This window comes from Manis pentadactyla, chromosome 1, assembly GCF_030020395.1.
Source record: "Manis pentadactyla isolate mManPen7 chromosome 1, mManPen7.hap1, whole genome shotgun sequence".
NCBI lineage: Eukaryota > Metazoa > Chordata > Mammalia > Pholidota > Manidae > Manis > Manis pentadactyla.
In genome coordinates, this window is record NC_080019.1 from 152,950,291 (window position 1) to 152,959,418 (window position 9,128).

Here is a 9,128-nt window from a genome sequence, read left to right on the forward strand (position 1 = left end):
TGCACAATCATTAATCCACCCCAAGCCTAATTCTCATCAGTCTCCAATTTTCTGAAGCATAACGAACAAGTTTTACATGGTGAACAAATTCTTACATAGTGAATAAATTCTTACATGGTGAACAGTACAAGGGCAGTCATCACAGGAACTTTCAGTTTTGATCATGCATTATGAACTACAAACAATCAGGTCAGATATGAATATTCGTTTGATTTTTATACTTGATTTATATGTGAATCCCACATTTCTCCCTTATTATTATGATTATGATTATTATTTTTTTAAATAAATGCTGAAGTGGTAGGTAGATGCAAGATAAAGGTAGAAAACATAGTTTAGTGTTGTAAGAAAGCAAATGTAGATGATCAGGTGTGTGCCTATAGGCTAAGTATTAATCCAAGCTAGACAAGGGCAACAAAACATCCACAGATGCAGAAGATTTCTCTCAAAACAGGGGAGGTGAGGTCTAAGCCTCACCTCTGTTGATCCCCAATTTCTCACCTGATGGCCCCCCTGTGATTGTGCCTGTCTTAGGTTGTTCCTCCCTTGAGGAATCTTACCCATCTCTGGCTAACCAGTCAATCTTCCGGGGCCATACAGGGAAATGTAAAGTTGGTAAGTGAGAGAGAAGCCTTATTGTTTGAAAAGGTTAGCTTTTTACTTCTTTGTAGATTTATGCCCTGTGGCTTTTATGCCCAGCATTTGTCTTGAGGTATCTTTACCACTTGGAAAAATTATGATACTCGGTAAATTCGATATGAGGAACAAATTCTATTTAAGGGTTGTAATTAGGAAGGAAGAAGGAAAGCTATAGAAGTAGCAGACGTAAGAAAACATGGGAAGATTGGTTATTTTTTGACATATCTTCTTGTAGAGTAACTTAAGGATATATAGGTTTTAAACTACTAATTAAATTGTGCACACACATTAACCTAATAGGAATACAGTTACATAACCAAAGCAGACCTACAATTACCAGCCATCTCCAGTGAAACCAAGAAAACCAGTTAGGCGCCCTAAGCATTTGTGAAAACTTATCTATGATATGATGGCTATTGTCTAACTGAATTTGAATAGTTTGAGAAAAATCAGACAATTTAAAACAGCACATTCCTGGGAACTGTACACATCCCATATGTTCTTTTAACAGTAGATAGTCTGTAGTCTCAAGATTTTGGAGCGCTGCAACTTGCACTTCTCCTAATCTTGGTTGAGTTTCAACAGTATAGATCCAGTCAAATTTGTTATTTTACTGTATGCACAGGCTAGCTTAGATATCTCCCCCTTCATTCCAATGGCAATTCCAGGAACCAGTGGGATGAATGCAACTACAACTGCAGCAGCGCCAGGATCTTTGTTGACATTTTTGATGATCATCTTCTGGAATGACTCTTCCAGAGTGTGTTGATGTTGGAACTTCTTCTTCATATCGTGTCTTATTTCGTTTTCTGGGTAGCCAAATTGGGCTTTGATCCACTGTATAAACACAAACAGACCCTTTGCCCACACTTTGATATGCCCTTTGTACCATTGTGAAGAACTTATTGGAGGTCACCACACAGGAACTGCATTTTTTTTTAAGAGAAAGGAATATTATCAGAAAAATGTACTTCCATAGCTGATCATCTGACACACTTTAAATGATCAAAATTAAGGATATTTGAAGCATGCATTAATCGATGATTTACAGTTAGTTTTATCCTATCAGGGAGTAATGCCCCTTTCTTTCTTTCTTTCTTTTTTGTTATAATTAATCTACAATTACATAAGAATATTATGTTTACTAAGCTCTCCCCTATACCAGGTCCCCCCTATAAATCACTTTACAGTCACTGTCCATCAGCATAGCAAAATGCTGTAGAATCACTACTTGTCTTCTCTGTGTTATACAGCCCTCCCCTTTCTCCCACACCCCCTTTATGCATGCTAATTTTAATATCCCCTTCATCTACCCCCCCATCCCTACCTACCCACCCATCCTCCCCAGTCCCTTTCCCTTTGGTACCTGTTAGTCCATTCTTGGGTTCTGTGATTCTGTGGCTGTTTTCTTCTTTCAGATTTTCCTTTGTTCTTAATACTCCACAGATGAGTGAGATCATTTGGTATTCCTCTTTCTCTGCTTGGCTTATTTCACTGAGCATAATACCCTCTAGCTCCATCCATGTTGCTGCAAATGGTAGGATTTGTTTTCTTCTTATGGCTGAGTAATATTCCATTGTGTATATGTACCACATTTTCTTTATCCATTCATCTACTGATGGTCTTAGGTTGCTTCCAGTTATTGGCTATTGTAAATAGTGCTGCGATAAACATAGGGGTGCATCTGTCTTTTTCAAACTTGAGTGCTGTGTTCTTAGGGTTAATTCCTAGGAGTGGTATTCCTGGGTCAAATGGTAAGTCTATTTTGGGCATTTTGAGGAACATCCATACTGCTTTCCACAATGGTTGAAGTAATTGACATTCCCATCGGCAGTGTAGGAGGGTTCCCCTTTCTCCACAGCCTCGCCAACATTTGTTGTTGTTTGTCTTTTGGATGGTATCCATCCTTACTGGTGTGAGGTGATATCTCATTGTAGTTTTAATTTGCATTTCTCTGGTAATTAGCGATGTGGAGCATCTTTTCATGTGTCTGTTGGCCATCTGTATTTCTTTTTTGGAGAACTGTCTGTTCAGTTCCTCTGCCCATTTTTTAAGTGGATTGTTTGTTTTTTGTTTGTTGAGGTGGGTGAGCTCTTTATATATTTTGGACGTCAAGCCTTTATTGGATCTGTCATTTTCAAATATATTCTCTCATACTGTAGGGTTCCTTTTTGTTCTCTTCATGGTGTTTTTTGCTGTACAGAAGCTTTTCAGCTTAATATAGTCCCACTTGTTCATTTTTGCTGTTGTTTTCCTTGCCCAGGGAGATATGTTCAAGAAGAAGTCACTCATGTTTATGTCTAAAAGGTATTTGGCTATGTTTTTTTTTAAGAGTCTTATGGTTTCATGACATACATTCAGGTCCTTGATCCATTTTGAATTTACTTTTGCGTATGGGGTTAGACAATGGTCTAGTTTCATTCTCCTACATGTAGCTGTCCAGTTTTGCCAGCACCATCTGTTGAAGAGACTGTCATTTCCCCATTGTATGTCCATGGCTCCTTTATCAAATATTAATTGACCATATATGTTTCAGTTAATGTCTGGAGTCTCTAGTCTGTTCCACTGGTCTGTGGCTCTGTTCTTGTGCCAGTACCAAATTGTCTTGATTACTATGGCTTTGTAGTAGAGCTTGAAGTTGGGGAGTGAGATCCTCCCTACTTTATTCTTCTTTCTCAGGATTGCTTTGGCTATTTGGGGAATTTGGTGTTTCCATATGAATTTTTGAACTATTTGTTGCAGTTCATTGAAGAATGTTGCTGGTAATTTGATAGGGATTGCATCAAATCTGTATATTGCTTTGGGCAGGATGGCCATTTTGACAGTATTAATTCTTCCTAGCCATGAGCATGGATGAGTTTCCATTTGTTAGTGTCCGCTTTAATTTCTCTTAAGAGTGAGTTGTCGTTTTCAGGGTATAGGTCTTTCAATTCTTTGGTTAGGTTTATTCCTAGGTATTTTATTCTTTTTGATGTAATTGTGAATGGAATTGTTTTCCTGATTTCTCTTTCTATTGGTTCATTGTTAGTATATAGGAAAGCTACAGATTTCTTTGTGTTAATTTTCATATCGTGCAACTTTGCTGTATTCCGATATCAGTTCTAGTATTTTTGGAGTGGAGTCCTAAGGGTTTTTTTATGTACAATATCATATCATCTGCAAATAGTGACAGTTTAACTTCTTCTTTACCAATCTGGATTCTTTGTATTTCTTTCTTTTGTCTGATTGCCATGGCTAGGACCTCCAGTACTATGTTAGATAACAGTGGGAAGAGTGGGCATCCCTGTCTTGTTCCCGATAGCAGAGGAAAAGCTTTCAGCTTCTCGCTGTTCAGTATAATGTTGGCTGTGGGTTTATCATATATGGCCTTTATTATGTTGAGGCACTTGCCCTGTATTCCCATTTTGCTGAGAGTTTTTATCATGAATGGATGTTGAATTTTGTCGAATGCTTTTTCAGCATCTATGGAGATGATCAAGTGGTTTTTGTCTTTCTTTTTGTTGATGTGGTGGATGATGTTGATGGATTTTCGAATGTTGTACCATTCTTGAATCCCTGGGATGAATCCCATTTTGCCATAGTGTATGATCCTTTTGATATATGTATTTGAATTCGGTTTGCTAATATTTTATTGAGTATTTTTGCATCTATATTTATCAGGGATGTTGATCTGTAATTTTCTCTTTTGGTGGGGTCTTTGCCTGGTTTTGGTATTAGGGTGATGTTGGCTTCATACAATGAGTTTGGGAGTATTCCCTCCTCTTCTATTTTTTGGAGAATTATATAAGGAGAATGGGTTTTATGTCTTCTCTGTGTGTCTGATAAAATTCCGAGGTAAATCCATCTGGCCCGCGGGTTTTGTTCTTGGGTAGTTTTTTGATTACCGTTTCAATTTCTTTGCTTGTAAATGGTTTGTTTAACTTTCGTGTTTCTTCCTTGGTCAGTCTTGGAAGGTTGCATTTTTCTAGGAAGTTGTCCATTTCTTCTAGGTTTTCCAGCTTGTTGGCTTATAGGTTTTCATACTAGTCTTTAATAATTCTTTGTATTTCTGTGGAGTCTGTCGTGATTTTTCCGTTCTCATTTATGACTCTGTTGATTTGTGTTATTCTCTTTTTCTCTTAATAACTTTGGCTACAGGCTTATCTATTTTGTTTATTTTCTCGAAGAACCAGCTCTTGGTTTCATTGATTTTTGCTATTGTTTTATTCTTCTCAATTTTGTTTATTTCTTCTCTGATCTTTATTATGTCCCTCCTTCTGCTGACTTTAGGCCTCATTTGTTCTTCTTTTTCCAGTTTCGATAATTGTGATGTTACACTATTCATTTGGGATTGTTCTTCCTTCTTCAAGTGTGCCTGGATCGCTATATACTTTCCTCTTAAGACTGCCTTTGCTGCGTCCCACAGTATTTGGGGCTTTGTCTTGTTGTTGTAATTTGTTTCTATATATTCCTTGATCTCTGTTTTGATTTGTTCGTTGATCCATTGATTATTTAGAAGCATGCTGTTAAGCCTCCATGTGTTTGTGAGCTTTTGTTTTCTTTGCAGAATTTATTTCTAGTTTGATACCTTTGTGGTCTGAAAAATTGGTTGGTAGAATTTCAATATTTTAAATTTACTGAGGTTCTTTCTGTGGGCTAGTATGTGGTCTATTCTGGAGAATGTTCCATGTGCACTTGAGAAGAATGTATATCCTGTTGCTTTTGGATGTGGAGTTCTATAGATGTCTGTTAGGTCCATTTGTTCTACTGTTTTGTTCAGTGCCTCTGTGTCCTTGCTTATTTTCTGCCTGGTGGATCTATCCTTTGGGGTGAGTGGTGTGTTGAAGTCTCCTAAAATGAATGCATTGCAGTGTATTTCCCCCTTTAGTTCTGTTAGTATTTGTTTCACATATGCAGGTGCTCCTCTGTTTGGTGCATATATATTTAGAATGGTTATATCCTCTTGTTGTACTGAGTCCTTTATCATTATGTAGTGTCCTTCTTTATCTCTTGTTACTTTCTTTGTTTTGAAGTCTACTTTGTCTGATATTAGTACTGCAACCCCTGCTTTCTTCTCGCTGTTGTTTGCATGAAATATGTTTTTCCATCCCTTGACTTTTAGTCTGTGCATGTCTTTGAGTTTGAGGTGAGTTTCTTGTAAGTAGCATATAGATGAGTCTTGCTTTTTTATCCATTCTATTACTCTGTGTCTTTTGATTGGTACATTAAGTCCATTTACATTTAGGGTGTCTATTAAGAGATATATACTTATTGCCATTGCAGGCTTTAAATTCGTGGTTACCAAAGGTTCAAGGTTAGCCTCTTTAGTATCTTACTGCCTAACTTAGCTCACTTATTGAGCTGTTATATACACTTTCTGGTGATTCTTTTCTTCTCTCTCTTCTTATTCCTCCTCCTCCTTTCTTCATATGTTGGGTGTTTTGTTCTGTGCTCTTTTTAGGAGTGCTCCCATCTAGAGCAGTCCCTGTAAGATGCCCTGTAGACTTGGTTTGTGGGAAGCAAATTCCCTCAGCTTTTGCTTGTCTGGGAATTGTTTAATCCTGCCATCATATTTAAATGATAGTCATGCCGAATACAGTATCCTTGGTTCAAGGTCCTTCTGTTTCATTGTATTAAATATATCATGCCATTCTCTTCTGGCTTGTAGTGTTTTTGTCGAGAAGTCTGATCATAGCGTGATGGGTTTTCCTTTACAGGTGACCTATTTCTCTCTAGCTGCCTTTAAAACTCTTTCCTTGTCCTTGATCCTTGCCATTTTAATTATTATGTGTCTTGGTGTTGTCCTTCTTGGATCCTTTCTGTTGGGGGTTCTGTGTATTTCCGTGGTCTGTTCGATTATTTCCTTCCCAAGTTTGGGGAAGTTTTCAGCAATTACTTCTTCAAAGACACTTTCTATCCCTTTTCCTCTATCTTCTTCTTCTGGTACCCCTATAATCCGGATATTGTTCCTTTTGGATTGGTCACACCGTTCTCTTATATTGTTTTGTTCCTGTAGATCCTTTTATCTCTCTCTATGTCAGCTTCTATGCGTTCCTATTCTCTGGTTTCTATTCCATCAATGGCCTCTTGCATCTTATCCATTCTGCTTATAAATCCTTCCAAAGTTTTTTTCACTTCTGTAATCTCCTTCCTGACTGACATCTGTGATCTCCCTCCGACTTCATCTCATTGCTCTTGCATTTTTCTCTGCATCTCCGTCAGCATGTTCATGATTTTTATTTTGAATTCTTTTTCAGGAATACTGGTTAGGTCTGTCTCCTTCTCAGGTGTTGACTCTGTGATCTTTGTCTGCCTGTAGTTTTGCCTTTTCATGGTGATAGAGATAGTTTGCAGAGCTGGTACAAGTGACGGTTGGAAGAGCTTCCCTTCTTGTTGGTTTGTGGCCTTCCTCTCCTGGGAGAACAGCGACCTCTAGTGGCTTGTGCTGGGTAGCTGCACGCAGACAGGTCTTCTGCTTCCTGCCTGGCTGCTATGGAGTTTATCTCTGCTGTTGCTGTGGGCGTGGCCTGGCTCAGGCCGCTGCTCCAAAATGGTGGAGCTCTGTTGGAGGGGAGCTGGCGGGGAGGCAATTTATCTCTGTAAGGGGCCCCAGTTCTCCCTGCTTCCCAGGGGGTTAGAGTGCCTAGAGATCCCCAGGTTCCCTGCCTCTGGACTAAGTGTCCCGCCCTGCCCTTTTAAGACTTCCAAAAAGCACTTGCCAAACCAAAACAACAATAACAAAAAATAAAATTAAATTTAAAAATAATTAAATAAATAATTTAAAAAAAAACACAAAATCCACACGATTTTGTTTGTCCTCAGGTGCCGGCCTCATGCACCCGCTCACCAGTCTTGTTGCCCTGTTTCCCTAGTATTGGAGTCCCTGTACCTTTAAGATTTCCAAAAAGCACTCACCAAAAAAAAAAAATGGCCGCTCTCATTTCTTTGTTCTCCAGCGTCAGCCTCAGGCAGCTGCTCACCTTTCCTGCCTCCCTTTTTCCCTAATAACCAGGGCCCCGCACATGCACTGTGTCTGCGCTCTGGTCCGGATGGCTGGGGCTGGGTGTTCAGCAGCCCTTGGCTCCCTCTCCCTCCCCGCTTCAACTTCTCTCCTCCCGACAGGAGTTGTGGGGAGGGGCACTTGGGTCCCGCTTGGTTGGGGCTTGTCTCTTACCCCCTTGGCAAGGCGCTGGGTTCTCGCAGGTGTGGATGTGGTCTGGATGTTGTCCTGTGTCCTCTGGTCTCTATTCTAGGAAGAGTTGTCTTTGTTATATTTTCATAAGTATATGTGGTTTTGGGAGGAGATTTCCGCTGCTCTACTCATGCCGCCATCTTCCAAATGTTTAGCCTAAGTATTATCTTTTAAAGAGACTTAGATAAGAAGAAAACAGTTATATCTTTATTCATGCATTTACCCTTTCTGTTATTTTTCATTCCTTTGTGGGGATCCATTTTTCCATCTTGTATGAATTTTCTCTTTCCTAAAGGATTTTAACACTTTTTTTAGTGTGAGTCTGCTTGATTGCTTCAGTTTGTCTATGTCTGAATTCACATGAATTGTTTTATCTTTTGCATATCTAAAAATATCTCAATTTTGCCTTTGTATTTGAAAGGTCTTTTTTACTTTTAGTACTTCAAAGAATTTGCTTAACTGTCTTCTCCCTTGAATTGCTTTTAATGAGAAATCAGCTGTCATCTTTATCTGTAGATAATATGTCCTTTTTCTGTGGCTACTTTTAAGATTTTTTCCTTATCATTTATTTTAAACAATTTAATTATGACTTTTTCATGTTTCTGTGCTTGACTTTGATCAACTCTCTTGGATGTGTGCATTTTTTATTTATTTTCTCTTAGAATCTTAAAAATATTGCTTTTATTAGTTATGGACATAAATACATAATTTTAAAGTGTTCTTCAGTTATTGTTTTAAAACTTACTTAATATAAGACTTTATTCTACCTTTCAAAGGAAGGTTTCTTAACTTATACTTTTGAATTTTTCATATTTTTATGTTTAATTTTTAAAATTCATTTAATTTTTTTTTACATTTTATACAATCTTCCATGCTGGAATCATTCTATCACCTCTCATTATTCACAAGGTAAATGTTAGATTTTTGTTTCTTATGTCAATATCATTCATGGTCTGGAGCTAAGTTCTATTGTATGGCAGTTATTTATTTAAACTGGTTCCATTGTACCAAAAAGAGTTCTTCCATTGCATGCTTAACCCAAGCTATGTAGAAGATAATTTATTTGGAGAGAACTAGTTCTCCACAGTCAGCGTAAATGTATGAAACAATACTGTATCCATAGTTTATTGTTCCTGTGGCTCTTCCTACTTTCCTCTTGTTTTCCAATGTAGGAATCCCAATCATATTGTATAATACTATTTGTATAACATGATTGATATTTAATCTTAAAACAGAAATGGGAAAAAAATGTCCTAATGGAAATGCAGATAGTAGGAATATGCCTGGGGAAGTAAGATCTTTTAGTAAGAAACTTTCT

At 37.9% G+C, this 9,128-nt stretch overlaps 1 long non-coding RNA gene across 1 annotated transcript; it reads right to left on the reverse strand.

Annotated features, from left to right (window-relative positions):
- Positions 1-6,915: 6,915 nt before the first annotated feature.
- Positions 6,916-7,938, reverse strand: LOC130683711 (uncharacterized). The gene is made up of 2 exons (XR_008997588.1): positions 7,793-7,938; positions 6,916-7,032 (listed from the first exon to the last, which is right to left on the reverse strand). It is a non-coding gene; the product is annotated as an uncharacterized LOC130683711 (long non-coding RNA).
- Between the last annotated feature and the right edge of the window lie 1,190 nt (positions 7,939-9,128).